Genomic DNA, 20010 nt, shown 5'->3' on the forward strand with positions numbered 1-20010 from the left:
GTTTATCCAAAAGGAAGTATAGAGGGAGAGCTAGATAGATAGCATTGCATTACATTACATTACATGGCAATGCAATGCACAGTTGCTGAAGTTGAACCAAAATGAGCTTGTCATCTGGCTTCTGCAACTTTTAACATGAAAAATCCAATGAGGAGAAGAAAAGCAAAGCCAAAGAGTCCATCCCAAAATCCGACAAACAAGCAAAATGAACAAAAAGCATTGAATTCAATTCTTTCTGATTTTAGAAACTGCATTAAAGAAGGGGTGCACCGGTCCTGGAGATACTGCAATATCAGGTCAATGCGTGGAGTGGACAGAGCAAGCTCTTTTTCCATCTCCCTGTTCTAAAAATCCATTTAATATATGGTCCCCAGATAGGGGACGTATCAGATATTAAACTGATAAGAACAGATACTACACTTGATCTTAGCCAAAAGGCCGAGAAGCGATAACCAGAATTGGTTTCCGACTACGGTGCCACCCAAGGATTCTGAAAAGTCCATTTGTGGAGATGGCCACCTGGACTCCCGTTAAGAAGACATGCTGTCAACCTCTAGATCCCTCACATGCCTGCACTTTTCGGCTTGCTGCTGCTGCAATCCACGCGTTTTAGATCTGCATAACTCCACCTCTTTTAGCACAGTACCCTCAACCCCCGGCTGTTCCCACCCGCCTCAACACCGTTGGAAGGGAGTAGAACCAATTAAGGCGGGGGGGGGGGTGGAACGAGCAGCTGTCTACCCTTAGCAGGAGGGTTGCTGATTAATTACCTCTCCTGCTGCTGCTGCTGCTGGCTGTCCAGCAGCAGACTGAAGGTGGCTGCTGCTGTGCGCAGGTATATAAAGGCTCAGAGCCTATTATGACACGCGCAGCCAGCGTTCCATTGCCACATTCCGTCTACTGCAGGCGGGATACCTGGATGGCTGAATGTCACTGAGAAGCTCACAGAGACCGCCATAAGCAACAGTTTAAAAGAATGCCACAGAATAATCAACCAAACTTTTTGGGTTGGTTTCTCTTTTATAGTCTGCAGGCATTAAATGAAAGAAGTCAGTGTTCCAGCAGAGGGAGACAACGTTTCAGAAAAGGCATTGTAGCAAACCAAAAAAGAAATTTTAAGCGCAGCAGAGTAACCAGCTCACATACCTGTTAGCTCAGGTGAGTTTAAAAGGCTGCTGTTGATAACAAGGGCATTTGCTAAATAGATGGTGTGTGTGCAACAATATACTGAAAGGTCAATTATATTGTGCAGCTTATCTCACCACCTGTAGTTATTTAGGTGAAAGCTCCAAAATGCTTGCCTAATATGTCTGTTTATCCAAAAGGAAGTATAGAGGGAGAGCTAGATAGATAGCATTGCATTACATTACATTACATGGCAATGCAATGCACAGTTGCTGAAGTTGAACCAAAATGAGCTTGTCATCTGGCTTCTGCAACTTTTAACATGAAAAATCCAATGAGGAGAAGAAAAGCAAAGCCAAAGAGTCCATCCCAAAATCCGACAAACAAGCAAAATGAACAAAAAGCATTGAATTCAATTCTTTCTGATTTTAGAAACTGCATTAAAGAAGGGGTGCACCGGTCCTGGAGATACTGCAATACCAGGTCAATGCGTGGAGTGGACAGAGCAAGCTCTTTTTCCATCTCCCTGTTCTAAAAATCCATTTAATATATGGTCCCCAGATAGGGGACGTATCAGATATTAAACTGATAAGAACAGATACTACACTTGATCTTAGCCAAAAGGCCGAGAAGCGATAACCAGAATTGGTTTCCGACTACGGTGCCACCCAAGGATTCTGAAAAGTCCATTTGTGGAGATGGCCACCTGGACTCCCGTTAAGAAGACATGCTGTCAACCTCTAGATCCCTCACATGCCTGCACTTTTCGGCTTGCTGCTGCTGCAATCCACGCGTTTTAGATCTGCATAACTCCACCTCTTTTAGCACAGTACCCTCAACCCCCGGCTGTTCCCACCCGCCTCAACACCGTTGGAAGGGAGGAGAACCAATTAAGGCGGGGGGGGGGGGTGGAACGAGCAGCTGTCTACCCTTAGCAGGAGGGTTGCTGATTAATTACCTCTCCTGCTGCTGCTGCTGCTGGCTGTCCAGCAGCAGACTGAAGGTGGCTGCTGCTGTGCGCAGGTATATAAAGGCTCAGAGCCTATTATGACACGCGCAGCCAGCGTTCCATTGCCACATTCCGTCTACTGCAGGCGGGATACCTGGATGGCTGAATGTCACTGAGAAGCTCACAGAGACCGCCATAAGCAACAGTTTAAAAGAATGCCACAGACTAATCAACCAAACTTTTTGGGTTGGTTTCTCTTTTATAGTCTGCAGGCATTAAATGAAAGAAGTCAGTGTTCCAGCAGAGGGAGACAACGTTTCAGAAAAGGCATTGTAGCAAACCAAAAAAGAAATTTTAAGCGCAGCAGAGTAACCAGCTCACATACCTGTTAGCTCAGGTGAGTTTAAAAGGCTGCTGTTGATAACAAGGGCATTTGCTAAATAGATGGTGTGTGTGCAACAATATACTGAAAGGTCAATTATATTGTGCAGCTTATCTCACCACCTGTAGTTATTTAGGTGAAAGCTCCAAAATGCTTGCGTAATATGTCTGTTTATCCAAAAGGAAGTATAGAGGGAGAGCTAGATAGATAGCATTGCATTACATTACATTACATGGCAATGCAATGCACAGTTGCTGAAGTTGAGCCAAAATGAGCTTGTCATCTGGCTTCTGCAACTTTTAACATGAAAAATCCAATGAGGAGAAGAAAAGCAAAGCCAAAGAGTCCATCCCAAAATCCGACAAACAAGCAAAATGAACAAAAAGCATTGAATTCAATTCTTTCTGATTTTAGAAACTGCATTAAAGAAGGGGTGCACCGGTCCTGGAGATACTGCAATACCAGGTCAATGCGTGGAGTGGACAGAGCAAGCTCTTTTTCCATCTCCCTGTTCTAAAAATCCATTTAATATATGGTCCCCAGATAGGGGACGTATCAGATATTAAACTGATAAGAACAGATACTACACTTGATCTTAGCCAAAAGGCCGAGAAGCGATAACCAGAATTGGTTTCCGACTACGGTGCCACCCAAGGATTCTGAAAAGTCCATTTGTGGAGATGGCCACCTGGACTCCCGTTAAGAAGACATGCTGTCAACCTCTAGATCCCTCACATGCCTGCACTTTTCGGCTTGCTGCTGCTGCAATCCACGCGTTTTAGATCTGCATAACTCCACCTCTTTTAGCACAGTACCCTCAACCCCCGGCTGTTCCCACCCGCCTCAACACCGTTGGAAGGGAGGAGAACCAATTAAGGCGGGGGGGGGGTAGAACGAGCAGCTGTCTACCCTTAGCAGGAGGGTTGCTGATTAATTACCTCTCCTGCTGCTGCTGCTGCTGGCTGTCCAGCAGCAGACTGAAGGTGGCTTCTGCTGTGCGCAGGTATATAAAGGCTCAGAGCCTATTATGACACGCGCAGCCAGCGTTCCATTGCCACATTCCGTCTACTGCAGGCGGGATACCTGGATGGCTGAATGTCACTGAGAAGCTCACAGAGACTGCCATAAGCAACAGTTTAAAAGAATGCCACAGACTAATCAACCAAACTTTTTGGGTTGGTTTCTCTTTTATAGTCTGCAGGCATTAAATGAAAGAAGTCAGTGTTCCAGCAGAGGGAGACAACGTTTCAGAAAAGGCATTGTAGCAAACCAAAAAAGAAATTTTAAGCGCAGCAGAGTAACCAGCTCACATACCTGTTAGCTCAGGTGAGTTTAAAAGGCTGCTGTTGATAACAAGGGCATTTGCTAAATAGATGGTGTGTGTGCAACAATATACTGAAAGGTCAATTATATTGTGCAGCTTATCTCACCACCTGTAGTTATTTAGGTGAAAGCTCCAAAATGCTTGCCTAATATGTCTGTTTATCCAAAAGGAAGTATAGAGGGAGAGCTAGATAGATAGCATTGCATTACATTACATTACATGGCAATGCAATGCACAGTTGCTGAAGTTGAACCAAAATGAGCTTGTCATCTGGCTTCTGCAACTTTTAACATGAAAAATCCAATGAGGAGAAGAAAAGCAAAGCCAAAGAGTCCATCCCAAAATCCGACAAACAAGCAAAATGAACAAAAAGCATTGAATTCAATTCTTTCTGATTTTAGAAACTGCATTAAAGAAGGGGTGCACCGGTCCTGGAGATACTGCAATACCAGGTCAATGCGTGGAGTGGACAGAGCAAGCTCTTTTTCCATCTCCCTGTTCTAAAAATCCATTTAATATATGGTCCCCAGATAGGGGACGTATCAGATATTAAACTGATAAGAACAGATACTACACTTGATCTTAGCCAAAAGGCCGAGAAGCGATAACCAGAATTGGTTTCCGACTACGGTGCCACCCAAGGATTCTGAAAAGTCCATTTGTGGAGATGGCCACCTGGACTCCCGTTAAGAAGACATGCTGTCAACCTCTAGATCCCTCACATGCTTGCACTTTTCGGCTTGCTGCTGCTGCAATCCACGCGTTTTAGATCTGCATAACTCCACCTCTTTTAGCACAGTACCCTCAACCCCCGGCTGTTCCCACCCGCCTCAACACCGTTGGAAGGGAGGAGAACCAATTAAGGCGGGGGGGGGGGGGGGGGTGGAACGAGCAGCTGTCTACCCTTAGCAGGAGGGTTGCTGATTAATTACCTCTCCTGCTGCTGCTGCTGCTGGCTGTCCAGCAGCAGACTGAAGGTGGCTGCTGCTGTGCGCAGGTATATAAAGGCTCAGAGCCTATTATGACACGCGCAGCCAGCGTTCCATTGCCACATTCCGTCTACTGCAGGCGGGATACCTGGATGGCTGAATGTCACTGAGAAGCTCACAGAGACCGCCATAAGCAACAGTTTAAAAGAATGCCACAGACTAATCAACCAAACTTTTTGGGTTGGTTTCTCTTTTATAGTCTGCAGGCATTAAATGAAAGAAGTCAGTGTTCCAGCAGAGGGAGACAACGTTTCAGAAAAGGCATTGTAGCAAACCAAAAAAGAAATTTTAAGCGCAGCAGAGTAACCAGCTCACATACCTGTTAGCTCAGGTGAGTTTAAAAGGCTGCTGTTGATAACAAGGGCATTTGCTAAATAGATGGTGTGTGTGCAACAATATACTGAAAGGTCAATTATATTGTGCAGCTTATCTCACCACCTGTAGTTATTTAGGTGAAAGCTCCAAAATGCTTGCCTAATATGTCTGTTTATCCAAAAGGAAGTATAGAGGGAGAGCTAGATAGATAGCATTGCATTACATTACATTACATGGCAATGCAATGCACAGTTGCTGAAGTTGAACCAAAATGAGCTTGTCATCTGGCTTCTGCAACTTTTAACATGAAAAATCCAATGAGGAGAAGAAAAGCAAAGCCAAAGAGTCCATCCCAAAATCCGACAAACAAGCAAAATGAACAAAAAGCATTGAATTCAATTCTTTCTGATTTTAGAAACTGCATTAAAGAAGGGGTGCACCGGTCCTGGAGATACTGCAATACCAGGTCAATGTGTGGAGTGGACAGAGCAAGCTCTTTTTCCATCTCCCTGTTCTAAAAATCCATTTAATATATGGTCCCCAGATAGGGGACGTATCAGATATTAAACTGATAAGACAGATACTACACTTGATCTTAGCCAAAAGGCCGAGAAGCGATAACCAGAATTGGTTTCCGACTACGGTGCCACCCAAGGATTCTGAAAAGTCCATTTGTGGAGATGGCCACCTGGACTCCCGTTAAGAAGACATGCTGTCAACCTCTAGATCCCTCACATGCCTGCACTTTTCGGCTTGCTGCTGCTGCAATCCACGCGTTTTAGATCTGCATAACTCCACCTCTTTTAGCACAGTACCCTCAACCCCCGGCTGTTCCCACCCGCCTCAACACCGTTGGAAGGGAGGAGAACCAATTAAGGCGGGGGGGGGGTGGAACGAGCAGCTGTCTACCCTTAGCAGGAGGGTTGCTGATTAATTACCTCTCCTGCTGCTGCTGCTGTTGGCTGTCCAGCAGCAGACTGAAGGTGGCTGCTGCTGTGCGCAGGTATATAAAGGCTCAGAGCCTATTATGACACGCGCAGCCAGCGTTCCATTGCCACATTCCGTCTACTGCAGGCGGGATACCTGGATGGCTGAATGTCACTGAGAAGCTCACAGAGACCGCCATAAGCAACAGTTTAAAAGAATGCCACAGACTAATCAACCAAACTTTTTGGGTTGGTTTCTCTTTTATAGTCTGCAGGCATTAAATGAAAGAAGTCAGTGTTCCAGCAGAGGGAGACAACGTTTCAGAAAAGGCATTGTAGCAAACCAAAAAAGAAATTTTAAGCGCAGCAGAGTAACCAGCTCACATACCTGTTAGCTCAGGTGAGTTTAAAAGGCTGCTGTTGATAACAAGGGCATTTGCTAAATAGATGGTGTGTGTGCAACAATATACTGAAAGGTCAATTATATTGTGCAGCTTATCTCACCACCTGTAGTTATTTAGGTGAAAGCTCCAAAATGCTTGCCTAATATGTCTGTTTATCCAAAAGGAAGTATAGAGGGAGAGCTAGATAGATAGCATTGCATTACATTACATTACATGGCAATGCAATGCACAGTTGCTGAAGTTGAACCAAAATGAGCTTGTCATCTGGCTTCTGCAACTTTTAACATGAAAAATCCAATGAGGAGAAGAAAAGCAAAGCCAAAGAGTCCATCCCAAAATCCGACAAACAAGCAAAATGAACAAAAAGCATTGAATTCAATTCTTTCTGATTTTAGAAACTGCATTAAAGAAGGGGTGCACCGGTCCTGGAGATACTGCAATACCAGGTCAATGCATGGAGTGGACAGAGCAAGCTCTTTTTCCATCTCCCTGTTCTAAAAATCCATTTAATATATGGTCCCCAGATAGGGGACGTATCAGATATTAAACTGATAAGAACAGATACTACACTTGATCTTAGCCAAAAGGCCGAGAAGCGATAACCAGAATTGGTTTCCGACTACGGTGCCACCCAAGGATTCTGAAAAGTCCATTTGTGGAGATGGCCACCTGGACTCCCGTTAAGAAGACATGCTGTCAACCTCTAGATCCCTCACATGCCTGCACTTTTCGGCTTGCTGCTGCTGCAATCCACGCGTTTTAGATCTGCATAACTCCACCTCTTTTAGCACAGTACCCTCAACCCCCGGCTGTTCCCACCCGCCTCAACACCGTTGGAAGGGAGGAGAACCAATTAAGGCGGGGGGGGGGGGGTGGAACGAGCAGCTGTCTACCCTTAGCAGGAGGGTTGCTGATTAATTACCTCTCCTGCTGCTGCTGCTGCTGGCTGTCCAGCAGCAGACTGAAGGTGGCTGCTGCTGTGCGCAGGTATATAAAGGCTCAGAGCCTATTATGACACGCGCAGCCAGCGTTCCATTGCCACATTCCGTCTACTGCAGGCGGGATACCTGGATGGCTGAATGTCACTGAGAAGCTCACAGAGACTGCCATAAGCAACAGTTTAAAAGAATGCCACAGACTAATCAACCAAACTTTTTGGGTTGGTTTCTCTTTTATAGTCTGCAGGCATTAAATGAAAGAAGTCAGTGTTCCAGCAGAGGGAGACAACGTTTCAGAAAAGGCATTGTAGCAAACCAAAAAAGAAATTTTAAGCGCAGCAGAGTAACCAGCTCACATACCTGTTAGCTCAGGTGAGTTTAAAAGGCTGCTGTTGATAACAAGGGCATTTGCTAAATAGATGGTGTGTGTGCAACAATATACTGAAAGGTCAATTATATTGTGCAGCTTATCTCACCACCTGTAGTTATTTAGGTGAAAGCTCCAAAATGCTTGCCTAATATGTCTGTTTATCCAAAAGGAAGTATAGAGGGAGAGCTAGATAGATAGCATTGCATTACATTACATTACATGGCAATGCAATGCACAGTTGCTGAAGTTGAACCAAAATGAGCTTGTCATCTGGCTTCTGCAACTTTTAACATGAAAAATCCAATGAGGAGAAGAAAAGCAAAGCCAAAGAGTCCATCCCAAAATCCGACAAACAAGCAAAATGAACAAAAAGCACTGAATTCAATTCTTTCTGATTTTAGAAACTGCATTAAAGAAGGGGTGCACCGGTCCTGGAGATACTGCAATACCAGGTCAATGCGTGGAGTGGACAGAGCAAGCTCTTTTTCCATCTCCCTGTTCTAAAAATCCATTTAATATATGGTCCCCAGATAGGGGACGTATCAGATATTAAACTGATAAGAACAGATACTACACTTGATCTTAGCCAAAAGGCCGAGAAGCGATAACCAGAATTGGTTTCCGACTACGGTGCCACCCAAGGATTCTGAAAAGTCCATTTGTGGAGATGGCCACCTGGACTCCCGTTAAGAAGACATGCTGTCAACCTCTAGATCCCTCACATGCCTGCACTTTTCGGCTTGCTGCTGCTGCAATCCACGCGTTTTAGATCTGCATAACTCCACCTCTTTTAGCACAGTACCCTCAACCCCCGACTGTTCCCACCCGCCTCAACACCGTTGGAAGGGAGGAGAACCAATTAAGGCGGGGGGGGGGGTGGAACGAGCAGCTGTCTACCCTTAGCAGGAGGGTTGCTGATTAATTACCTCTCCTGCTGCTGCTGCTGCTGTTGGCTGTCCAGCAGCAGACTGAAGGTGGCTGCTGCTGTGCGCAGGTATATAAAGGCTCAGAGCCTATTATGACACGCGCAGCCAGCGTTCCATTGCCACATTCCGTCTACTGCAGGCGGGATACCTGGATGGCTGAATGTCACTGAGAAGCTCACAGAGACCGCCATAAGCAACAGTTTAAAAGAATGCCACAGACTAATCAACCAAACTTTTTGGGTTGGTTTCTCTTTTATAGTCTGCAGGCATTAAATGAAAGAAGTCAGTGTTCCAGCAGAGGGAGACAACGTTTCAGAAAAGGCATTGTAGCAAACCAAAAAAGAAATTTTAAGCGCAGCAGAGTAACCAGCTCACATACCTGTTAGCTCAGGTGAGTTTAAAAGGCTGCTGTTGATAACAAGGGCATTTGCTAAATAGATGGTGTGTGTGCAACAATATACTGAAAGGTCAATTATATTGTGCAGCTTATCTCACCACCTGTAGTTATTTATGTGAAAGCTCCAATATGCTTGCCTAATATGTCTGTTTATCCAAAAAGAAGTATAGAGGGAGAGCTAGATAGATAGCATTGCATTACATTACATTACATGGCAATGCAATGCACAGTTGCTGAAGTTGAACCAAAATGAGCTTGTCATCTGGCTTCTGCAACTTTTAACATGAAAAATCCAATGAGGAGAAGAAAAGCAAAGCCAAAGAGTCCATCCCAAAATCCGACAAACAAGCAAAATGAACAAAAAGCATTGAATTCAATTCTTTCTGATTTTAGAAACTGCATTAAAGAAGGGGTGCACCGGTCCTGGAGATACTGCAATACCAGGTCAATGCGTGGAGTGGACAGAGCAAGCTCTTTTTCCATCTCCCTGTTCTAAAAATCCATTTAATATATGGTCCCCAGATAGGGGACGTATCAGATATTAAACTGATAAGAACAGATACTACACTTGATCTTAGCCAAAAGGCCGAGAAGCGATAACCAGAATTGGTTTCCGACTACGGTGCCACCCAAGGATTCTGAAAAGTCCATTTGTGGAGATGGCCACCTGGACTCCCGTTAAGAAGACATGCTGTCAACCTCTAGATCCCTCACATGCCTGCACTTTTTGGCTTGCTGCTGCTGCAATCCACGCGTTTTAGATCTGCATAACTCCACCTCTTTTAGCACAGTACCCTCAACCCCCGGCTGTTCCCACCCGCCTCAACACCGTTGGAAGGGAGGAGAACCAATTAAGGCGGGGGGGGGGGTGGAACGAGCAGCTGTCTACCCTTAGCAGGAGGGTTGCTGATTAATTACCTCTCCTGCTGCTGCTGCTGGCTGTCCAGCAGCAGACTGAAGGTGGCTGCTGCTGTGCGCAGGTATATAAAGGCTCAGAGCTTATTATGACACGCGCAGCCAGCGTTCCATTGCCACATTCCGTCTACTGCAGGCGGGATACCTGGATGGCTGAATGTCACTGAGAAGCTCACAGAGACCGCCATAAGCAACAGTTTAAAAGAATGCCACAGACTAATCAACCAAACTTTTTGGGTTGGTTTCTCTTTTATAGTCTGCAGGCATTAAATGAAAGAAGTCAGTGTTCTAGCAGAGGGAGACAACGTTTCAGAAAAGGCATTGTAGCAAACCAAAAAAGAAATTTTAAGCGCAGCAGAGTAACCAGCTCACATACCTGTTAGCTCAGGTGAGTTTAAAAGGCTGCTGTTGATAACAAGGGCATTTGCTAAATAGATGGTGTGTGTGCAACAATATACTGAAAGGTCAATTATATTGTGCAGCTTATCTCACCACCTGTAGTTATTTAGGTGAAAGCTCCAAAATGCTTGCCTAATATGTCTGTTTATCCAAAAGGAAGTATAGAGGGAGAGCTAGATGGATAGCATTGCATTACATTACATTACATGGCAATGCAATGCACAGTTGCTGAAGTTGAACCAAAATGAGCTTGTCATCTGGCTTCTGCAACTTTTAACATGAAAAATCCAATGAGGAGAAGAAAAGCAAAGCCAAAGAGTCCATCCCAAAATCCGACAAACAAGCAAAATGAACAAAAAGCATTGAATTCAATTCTTTCTGATTTTAGAAACTGCATTAAAGAAGTAGTGCACCGGTCCTGGAGATACTGCAATACCAGGTCAATGCGTGGAGTGGACAGAGCAAGCTCTTTTTCCATCTCCCTGTTCTAAAAATCCATTTAATATATGGTCCCCAGATAGGGGACGTATCAGATATTAAACTGATAAGAACAGACACTACACTTGATCTTAGCCAAAAGGCCGAGAAGCGATAACCAGAATTGGTTTCCGACTACGGTGCCACCCAAGGATTCTGAAAAGTCCATTTGTGGAGATGGCCACCTGGACTCCCGTTAAGAAGACATGCTGTCAACCTCTAGATCCCTCACATGCCTGCACTTTTCGGCTTGCTGCTGCTGCAATCCACGCGTTTTAGATCTGCATAACTCCACCTCTTTTAGCACAGTACCCTCAACCCCCGGCTGTTCCCACCCGCCTCAACACCGTTGGAAGGGAGGAGAACCAATTAAGGCGGGGGGGGGGGTGGAACGAGCAGCTGTCTACCCTTAGCAGGAGGGTTGCTGATTAATTACCTCTCCTGCTGCTGCTGCTGCTGGCTGTCCAGCAGCAGACTGAAGGTGGCTGCTGCTGTGCGCAGGTATATAAAGGCTCAGAGCCTATTATGACACGCGCAGCCAGCGTTCCATTGCCACATTCCGTCTACTGCAGGCGGGATACCTGGATGGCTGAATGTCACTGAGAAGCTCACAGAGACCGCCATAAGCAACAGTTTAAAAGAATGCCACAGACTAATCAACCAAACTTTTTGGGTTGGTTTCTCTTTTATAGTCTGCAGGCATTAAATGAAAGAAGTCAGTGTTCCAGCAGAGGGAGACAACGTTTCAGAAAAGGCATTGTAGCAAACCAAAAAAGAAATTTTAAGCGCAGCAGAGTAACCAGCTCACATACCTGTTAGCTCAGGTGAGTTTAAAAGGCTGCTGTTGATAACAAGGGCATTTGCTAAATAGATGGTGTGTGTGCAACAATATACTGAAAGGTCAATTATATTGTGCAGCTTATCTCACCACCTGTAGTTATTTAGGTGAAAGCTCCAAAATGCTTGCCTAATATGTCTGTTTATCCAAAAGGAAGTATAGAGGGAGAGCTAGATAGATAGCATTGCATTACATTACATTACATGGCAATGCAATGCACAGTTGCTGAAGTTGACCCAAAATGAGCTTGTCATCTGGCTTCTGCAACTTTTAACATGAAAAATCCAATGAGGAGAAGAAAAGCAAAGCCAAAGAGTCCATCCCAAAATCCGACAAACAAGCAAAATGAACAAAAAGCATTGAATTCAATTCTTTCTGATTTTAGAAACTGCATTAAAGAAGGGGTGCACCGGTCCTGGAGATACTGCAATACCAAGTCAATGCGTGGAGTGGACAGAGCAAGCTCTTTTTCCATCTCCCTGTTCTAAAAATCCATTTAATATATGGTCCCCAGATAGGGGACGTATCAGATATTAAACTGATAAGAACAGATTTTTTTTTTTTTTTTTTTTTTATACCATTCAGTAAAATTTTTCAAGCAACAATCAATAGTATAAAAACTCATACTACGTTGCCCAGTCTTACATCATAATGGTACTTTCTTTATTTCATATTTATAACTTTATACTGAAACAGTTGTAATACCTTTTGAATGGACAAAAAACTGTAAAACATACCATTATCATAAAAAAAGACAGATCACAACACTTAAACAAGGACTTACTCGTACTTTACCAGTGACCTCCATTTTTTGACTTTCCAAAAACCTTCTGAATCAAAGCCACCACCGCCACGGCTGTCCCATAAATAAACTATGTATAACCTTGACAAAACCATCCTAACACAATTATTAACTGAGATTATTTTCCTTTTAAATAAACACAAATTCCTAACGTCCCACAGACTTTCTATTACACATGCCATTATCAACCACAACAATCTCTCTTTCACCCGGCTACTTGCACCCATCCCAAACATTACCACTCTCCAATTTATAAAATTCACGCCCGCTAGTTCCTTGCATAAACCACCCACTCCCTTCCAAACACTCTGAGCATAATCACAATTCCAAACCAAATGCATAACAGTTTCACTCGCCCCACATCCATCCCTCGGACATACCTCTGTTCTAATCAGATCCCTCCTCTTATGTACCTCTCTCACAGGCAAAATCTCATGCAAACTCATCCATACGATATCACGCTGCCTATTCGATATTCCTTTTATACTCAGGTTCCTCCATACACACAACGCTTCACTCGATCTCAAGCCCCCAATGTTACATTCAAACTCTCTAACACGCATCCTTCTCCTTACATTCCTTATCACTTTGAAATCACCCATAGGAACATCCAACAAATCATGCTTGACAACAAATTTTTCAACAAACTCATACCACACTGGACATTTAAACGAAACAGGCACTCTTGCATCCCTTCTCATCCATTTCAACCCAAACAACATCCATCCAGCCATATATTTAATCATAAAAGCCGTCTTGTTATCCCTACCTAACAGAACAACCACTGTTTTAATATAATTTAAACCAAGACAAATTTCAAAATTTGGGAAATCCATTCCCCCATGTTCACGTAACTTACACAAATATTCCCTTTTAAGTTTTTCCATCTTACTTCCCCAATAAAACGTAAAAATTAGCTTCTCAATCCGCCTAAAACCCCTATAAGGGGCTGGAAAAACCACGGACACAAAAAGTAACATAGGAAGAATCACTGACTTAATAATAAGGACTTTGCCTGACAATGTCAAGTCCCGCAACCTCCAAAAATTTAACTTTTGTTCAATCCTCTTACCGCATTCATCCCAACTCTCATTCCCTTTCAGATCTTTGTTAAACCACACCCCCAGAACCTTAATAGCACCTTCTTCACATATCACACCATCCATCCTAACACTCGAATCCCCAAAACACTTAAAGCTACACTTCCCCCAATTCACCCTAAAACCAGATGCACCACAAAAGAAATCTAAAAGCAACCTTGCTCGATTCATAGCAGCCATATTATCACTCACCACAACAACATCGTCCATATACCCCATTACCTTTACAGTCTTTCCACCACTCCCTGGGATTAGAAGACCATTCATCACTTTCTCTTTCCGAATCATGCACAACAGGGGCTCAATCACACTTATAAACAGGACAGGGGACAACGGACACCCCTGCCTGACCCCTGATTTTATGCACACCTTCTCACTCAAACATCCATTCACTAACACTTCACTCACCACACCATCATACAAACACCTTATCGCCTTCACAAAAACACTAGGAAAACCCATCCTAACTAACACCTCAAACATAAACGCATGCGACACTCTATCAAAAGCTTTCTCAAAATCCACACAAAAAACCATACATTTCCCCTTCCTAAACATACAATCTCCAATTACGTCCCTCAACAACAAGAGGTTATCAGTCATACACCTACCTGGCACCGCGCACACTTGATCAACACCAACCACACTTCCAATCACCCCACGCATACGGTTAGCCAGAATTTTGCTAAAGACTTTGTAATCTGCATTGAGTAATGTAATCGGCCTCCAATTACGCAAATTCTTTTTCTCACCCTTCTTATATAGTAAAACAACTACTCCTTCTTTCATGGAATTACAAAGTACACCATTCATCCACATATATTGACATACCTCCACAAAATCAACACCAATCACATCCCATGCTTTTACATAAAACTCCACAGGCAACCCATCTTTCCCAGGTGTTTTATTCTTTTTCGCACCATCCACCGCCTTTTTAACCTCATCAAAAACAATATCCTCACTCAAACACTCACGTTCCCCTGATTCAAGCTGACTCTCCAACATACCTAACACATGCTCTTTCAAACCCCCATCCACCCATTTAGACTCAAATAAACTACTATAGAAACTATGTACCTCATCCAACACTTCCATTCCAACCACAGTTATACCATTATCATTTTCAACCTCATCCAACTCATCTTTCTTACTGCACATTTTTTTAAAAAAGTACCTCGTACACTTCTCATCCATATCCAAATGCTCAACTCTCGTCCTAAAAATAATTTCCTTCCCACGCTTTTCCAAAACACGCTTCATCTCATCTCTCGCTCCTCTGAGTTGATCACTAACATCAATTCCTTTCATACTCATTTTATGTAACCACTCAATCCTCATATTTAAATCTTTAAATCTGCCTCTTTCAATTGCTGCTTTTTTATAACCCCACCTCCTAAAAAAATTCTTAATTTCCACTTTCACCCAATCCCACCATACAGTCACATCCACAAAATTATTTTTCCTAGACCTCCACCATTCATACTTACTTTCGAAGTCTCTCATAACCCTAACATCCTCTAACAACCTAACATTTAGCTTCCATACCCCAACACCATGCACCATTTTTTTATCACCTTCAAACATACCCCACAAACATTCATGGTCTGTGAAAGAAAAAACATGCTGTTTAAAAAATTTACACACCAAACCTCTATTTGTATACAGCATGCGGTCAATCCTGGACACTATTCCTCCCCTATCAGCTCTATATGTGGCCGGTGGTGGCTTACTCAAAAATTCCGCTGCATCTAAAAAAGAAAAATCAGATGTAATTTGATTAAGGACCTTACCCGTGACATCAATTTCCCCTTCAGAAACACAATTGAAATCACCAACTAATAATATTGGAATCCTTCCAGGCAAAAAAAAACGTATTTTCTCTAATAGTGCTAACCTATCCCCTTTGTTAATTGGACAATACATGTTAACAATTTTCACCCTCCACCCTCTCCCCTTAACCACTGCCATTATACAACGACCTGGCTCCACCACCATATAATTTTCAAAACTTAAATCCCTATTCCCCAACAAAATCCCCACACCATCATTTTTGTTTGTCATTGAACCTGACCAAATGCTATGCCCATATACCCAGCCCTTTTCAGGAGGTGACTCTTCAATTCCGCACTCTTGCAGACAGTAGATATTTGCTCCAAGATTTTTTAGTTCTTCCAGTATAGCCAATCTTCTAGGCTTAGATTTTATAAGCCTTACATTTACTGACAGTACACTACAGCCCACGTTGGAGCCCATTTTTTAACCATATTTGGTAAAAAAGAACATACCCCCCACCGAAGAGTCAACCTTTCTCGTCTTGAAACTCGATTCCTGATGTTAAGCACAGAATGCTGGCCCCCTCCTCCAAAAAAGACCTCCTAGGAGAGGCACTGTAGCTCTCGGGATAGCTCCTATCACTTAAGGGGCTGATGCTCCCAATACTGGCAGGTGAAATATCTGGTCGGAACTTCTTTGCAGAAGACACATCAGAGTCCTCATCAGGGGGCCTCACCACAGCCCCGGTGAAGTCACCCTGGCCACCACCACCTTCTTGAATGGCCTCTGAGCTTTCCAAAGCCAACACCGGCGTTGTGGAGAGTGAACCGCTCACTTCTCCCTCACCACTCACATCAAGCAGAATTGACATATCTGCAGGCTCCATCTTAACAGCGCTTCCACCAGCAGGATCAGGTGCTTCCTCCATCACTTCCATGAAGTCCCTTACTGCCTCAATCGCCTCACCAATAGTGGCGGCAGTACTAGGACGTGGGGACACGGCCTCTGCATATGACCTGGAACGATGGGGACAGTCCTTGAAAGCGTGTCCCTCCTCCCCACACGCATTACAGACCATGGAGTTAGTACATTCCATTGCCAGATGACCTTCTTTATTGCATTTCCCACAAAACTTCTCCACCGTGCAGTCCTCTTGGTAGTGTCCAAAGGATTTACACTTCCTGCAAAAACGCGGAGCACCGGGAAAATACATATACCCTCTATCCCTCCCGATGGCAAAACTGAGGGGAGGGTAGTGGATACCCCCAGGTCCCTGGGGGTCTTCCTGGAACCGTACAAAAAACTTGTGTTTGCCAGTCCACAAGCCCACCTCATTCCTCACCTTGTGTGAGTAGGACACATAGCTGCAATGACGGTTCAGGAATCTAGTAATGTCCTCCACATCCACAAGGGGGTTGTGCATAAACACAACAACTGGCACTTCCCCCTTAGTATACAATACCGTGAATGTAAGCCCTTCAAGAGCCGGATGATCCAAGGCTTGCTGATCCTTTAGAGTCTTGAAAAGATTCTGGCAAGCTGCCATACGATCAAGGACCAAAACGTACCGGCCATTCTTTGGGAACTCCTGTAGACAAATGATGTCTCCACGACCAACATTCAAAATCTTGAAGATGACGACTTCCACCAAGAACAGCAGGTTAAAGAAATTCCTCCTTGACTCCTCAATATCAATGCGAAAAGCATTTTTGACCCGAATATCATCGGTCCCGGCATAGCGAATCTTGACGCCCATTATCACCTCTCGTTTCCTCTGGACCCCCCCCAATAGCAGCAGGCAGCTTAAGCCACCTAAGTGGCGGTGCTGCAAGGCCGAGGGGGAGACACTCTAGGATCCTTCTGACCAGATACAAGATCTTAGCCAAAAGGCCGAGAAGCGATAACCAGAATTGGTTTCCGACTACGGTGCCACCCAAGGATTCTGAAAAGTCCATTTGTGGAGATAGCCACCTGGACTCCCGTTAAGAAGACATGCTGTCAACCTCTAGATCCCTCACATGCCTGCACTTTTCGGCTTGCTGCTGCTGCAATCCACGCGTTTTAGATCTGCATAACTCCACCTCTTTTAGCACAGTACCCTCAACCCCCGGCTGTTCCCACCCGCCTCAACACCGTTGGAAGGGAGGAGAACCAATTAAGGCGGGGGGGGGGGGTGGAACGAGCAGCTGTCTACCCTTAGCAGGAGGGTTGCTGATTAATTACCTCTCCTGCTGCTGCTGCTGCTGGCTGTCCAGCAGCAGACTGAAGGTGGCTGCTGCTGTGCGCAGGTATATAAAGGCTCAGAGCCTATTATGACACGCGCAGCCAGCGTTCCATTGCCACATTCTGTCTACTGCAGGCGGGATACCTGGATGGCTGAATGTCACTGAGAAGCTCACAGAGACCGCCATAAGCAACAGTTTAAAAGAATGCCACAGACTAATCAACCAAACTTTTTGGGTTGGTTTCTCTTTTATAGTCTGCAGGCATTAAATGAAAGAAGTCAGTGTTCCAGCAGAGGGAGACAACGTTTCAGAAAAGGCATTGTAGCAAACCAAAAAAGAAATTTTAAGCGCAGCAGAGTAACCAGCTCACATACCTGTTAGCTCAGGTGAGTTTAAAAGGCTGCTGTTGATAACAAGGGCATTTGCTAAATAGATGGTGTGTGTGCAACAATATACTGAAAGGTCAATTATATTGTGCAGCTTATCTCACCACCTGTAGTTATTTAGGTGAAAGCTCCAAAATGCTTGCCTAATATGTCTGTTTATCCAAAAGGAAGTATAGAGGGAGAGCTAGATAGATAGCATTGCATTACATTACATTACATGGCAATGCAATGCACAGTTGCTGAAGTTGAACCAAAATGAGCTTGTCATCTGGCTTCTGCAACTTTTAACATGAAAAATCCAATGAGGAGAAGAAAAGCAAAGCCAAAGAGTCCATCCCAAAATCCGACAAACAAGCAAAATGAACAAAAAGCATTGAATTCAATTCTTTCTGATTTTAGAAACTGCATTAAAGAAGGGGTGCACCGGTCCTGGAGATACTGCAATACCAGGTCAATGCGTGGAGTGGACAGAGCAAGCTCTTTTTCCATCTCCCTGTTCTAAAAATCCATTTAATATATGGTCCCCAGATAGGGGACGTATCAGATATTAAACTGATAAGAACAGATACTACACTTGATCTTAGCCAAAAGGCCGAGAAGCGATAACCAGAATTGGTTTCCGACTACGGTGCCACCCAAGGATTCTGAAAAGTCCATTTGTGGAGATGGCCACCTGGACTCCCGTTAAGAAGACATGCTGTCAACCTCTAGATCCCTCACATGCCTGCACTTTTCGGCTTGCTGCTGCTGCAATCCACGCGTTTTAGATCTGCATAACTCCACCTCTTTTAGCACAGTACCCTCAACCCCCGGCTGTTCCCACCCGCCTCAACACCGTTGGAAGGGAGGAGAACCAATTAAGGCGGGGGGGGGGGGGTGGAACGAGCAGCTGTCTACCCTTAGCAGGAGGGTTGCTGATTAATTACCTCTCCTGCTGCTGCTGCTGCTGGCTGTCCAGCAGCAGACTGAAGGTGGCTGCTGCTGTGCGCAGGTATATAAAGGCTCAGAGCCTATTATGACACGCGCAGCCAGCGTTCCATTGCCACATTCCGTCTACTGCAGGCGGGATACCTGGATGGCTGAATGTCACTGAGAAGCTCACAGAGACCGCCATAAGCAACAGTTTAAAAGAATGCCACAGACTAATCAACCAAACTTTTTGGGTTGGTTTCTCTTTTATAGTCTGCAGGCATTAAATGAAAGAAGTCAGTGTTCCAGCAGAGGGAGACAACGTTTCAGAAAAGGCATTGTAGCAAACCAAAAAAGAAATTTTAAGCGCAGCAGAGTAACCAGCTCACATACCTGTTAGCTCAGGTGAGTTTAAAAGGCTGCTGTTGATAACAAGGGCATTTGCTAAATAGATGGTGTGTGTGCAACAATATACTGAAAGGTCAATTATATTGTGCAGCTTATCTCACCACCTGTAGTTATTTAGGTGGAAGCTCCAAAATGCTTGCCTAATATGTCTGTTTATCCAAAAGGAAGTATAGAGGGAGAGCTAGATAGATAGCATTGCATTACATTACATTACATGGCAATGCAATGCACAGTTGCTGAAGTTGAACCAAAATGAGCTTGTCATCTGGCTTCTGCAACTTTTAACATGAAAAATCCAATGAGGAGAAGAAAAGCAAAGCCAAAGAGTCCATCCCAAAATCCGACAAACAAGCAAAATGAACAAAAAGCATTGAATTCAATTCTTTCTGATTTTAGAAACTGCATTAAAGAAGGGGTGCACCGGTCCTGGAGATACTGCAATACCAGGTCAATGCGTGGAGTGGACAGAGCAAGCTCTTTTTCCATCTCCCTGTTCTAAAAATCCATTTAATATATGGTCCCCAGATAGGGGACGTATCAGATATTAAACTGATAAGAACAGATACTACACTTGATCTTAGCCAAAAGGCCGAGAAGCGATAACCAGAATTGGTTTCCGACTACGGTGCCACCCAAGGATTCTGAAAAGTCCATTTGTGGAGATGGCCACCTGGACTCCCGTTAAGAAGACATGCTGTCAACCTCTAGATCCCTCACATGCCTGCACTTT

General features: G+C 44.3%; 12 non-coding genes across 12 annotated transcripts; all 12 read right to left on the bottom strand.

Moving 5' to 3' along the window:
• Positions 1-259: 259 nt before the first annotated feature.
• Positions 260-450, bottom strand: LOC141185042 (U2 spliceosomal RNA). The gene has a single exon (XR_012259741.1). It is a non-coding gene; the product is annotated as a U2 spliceosomal RNA (small nuclear RNA).
• A 1121-nt stretch (positions 451-1571) lies between these two features.
• On the bottom strand, positions 1572-1762 carry LOC141187618 (U2 spliceosomal RNA). The gene has a single exon (XR_012261787.1). It is a non-coding gene; the product is annotated as a U2 spliceosomal RNA (small nuclear RNA).
• A 1122-nt stretch (positions 1763-2884) lies between these two features.
• Positions 2885-3075, bottom strand: LOC141187619 (U2 spliceosomal RNA). Its single transcript, XR_012261788.1, has one exon. It is a non-coding gene; the product is annotated as a U2 spliceosomal RNA (small nuclear RNA).
• A 1120-nt stretch (positions 3076-4195) lies between these two features.
• LOC141187621 (U2 spliceosomal RNA) lies at positions 4196-4386 on the bottom strand. The gene has a single exon (XR_012261790.1). It is a non-coding gene; the product is annotated as a U2 spliceosomal RNA (small nuclear RNA).
• A 1127-nt stretch (positions 4387-5513) lies between these two features.
• On the bottom strand, positions 5514-5703 carry LOC141185587 (U2 spliceosomal RNA). Its single transcript, XR_012260235.1, has one exon. It is a non-coding gene; the product is annotated as a U2 spliceosomal RNA (small nuclear RNA).
• A 1120-nt stretch (positions 5704-6823) lies between these two features.
• LOC141191314 (U2 spliceosomal RNA) lies at positions 6824-7014 on the bottom strand. The gene has a single exon (XR_012265311.1). It is a non-coding gene; the product is annotated as a U2 spliceosomal RNA (small nuclear RNA).
• A 1123-nt stretch (positions 7015-8137) lies between these two features.
• On the bottom strand, positions 8138-8328 carry LOC141187622 (U2 spliceosomal RNA). Its single transcript, XR_012261791.1, has one exon. It is a non-coding gene; the product is annotated as a U2 spliceosomal RNA (small nuclear RNA).
• A 1124-nt stretch (positions 8329-9452) lies between these two features.
• On the bottom strand, positions 9453-9643 carry LOC141187623 (U2 spliceosomal RNA). The gene has a single exon (XR_012261792.1). It is a non-coding gene; the product is annotated as a U2 spliceosomal RNA (small nuclear RNA).
• Positions 9644-10761: 1118 nt separating this feature from the next.
• Positions 10762-10952, bottom strand: LOC141185304 (U2 spliceosomal RNA). Its single transcript, XR_012259979.1, has one exon. It is a non-coding gene; the product is annotated as a U2 spliceosomal RNA (small nuclear RNA).
• Positions 10953-12073: 1121 nt separating this feature from the next.
• Positions 12074-12269, bottom strand: LOC141185940 (U2 spliceosomal RNA). The gene has a single exon (XR_012260520.1). It is a non-coding gene; the product is annotated as a U2 spliceosomal RNA (small nuclear RNA).
• A 6107-nt stretch (positions 12270-18376) lies between these two features.
• On the bottom strand, positions 18377-18567 carry LOC141187624 (U2 spliceosomal RNA). The gene has a single exon (XR_012261793.1). It is a non-coding gene; the product is annotated as a U2 spliceosomal RNA (small nuclear RNA).
• A 1123-nt stretch (positions 18568-19690) lies between these two features.
• Positions 19691-19881, bottom strand: LOC141187625 (U2 spliceosomal RNA). Its single transcript, XR_012261794.1, has one exon. It is a non-coding gene; the product is annotated as a U2 spliceosomal RNA (small nuclear RNA).
• Positions 19882-20010: the final 129 nt, after the last annotated feature.

This window comes from Phyllobates terribilis, unplaced genomic scaffold, assembly GCF_046119375.1.
Source record: "Phyllobates terribilis strain yellow unplaced genomic scaffold, ASM4611937v1 Scaffold_40__1_contigs__length_11209783, whole genome shotgun sequence".
In the NCBI taxonomy this organism is placed as follows: Eukaryota; Metazoa; Chordata; class Amphibia; order Anura; family Dendrobatidae; genus Phyllobates; species Phyllobates terribilis.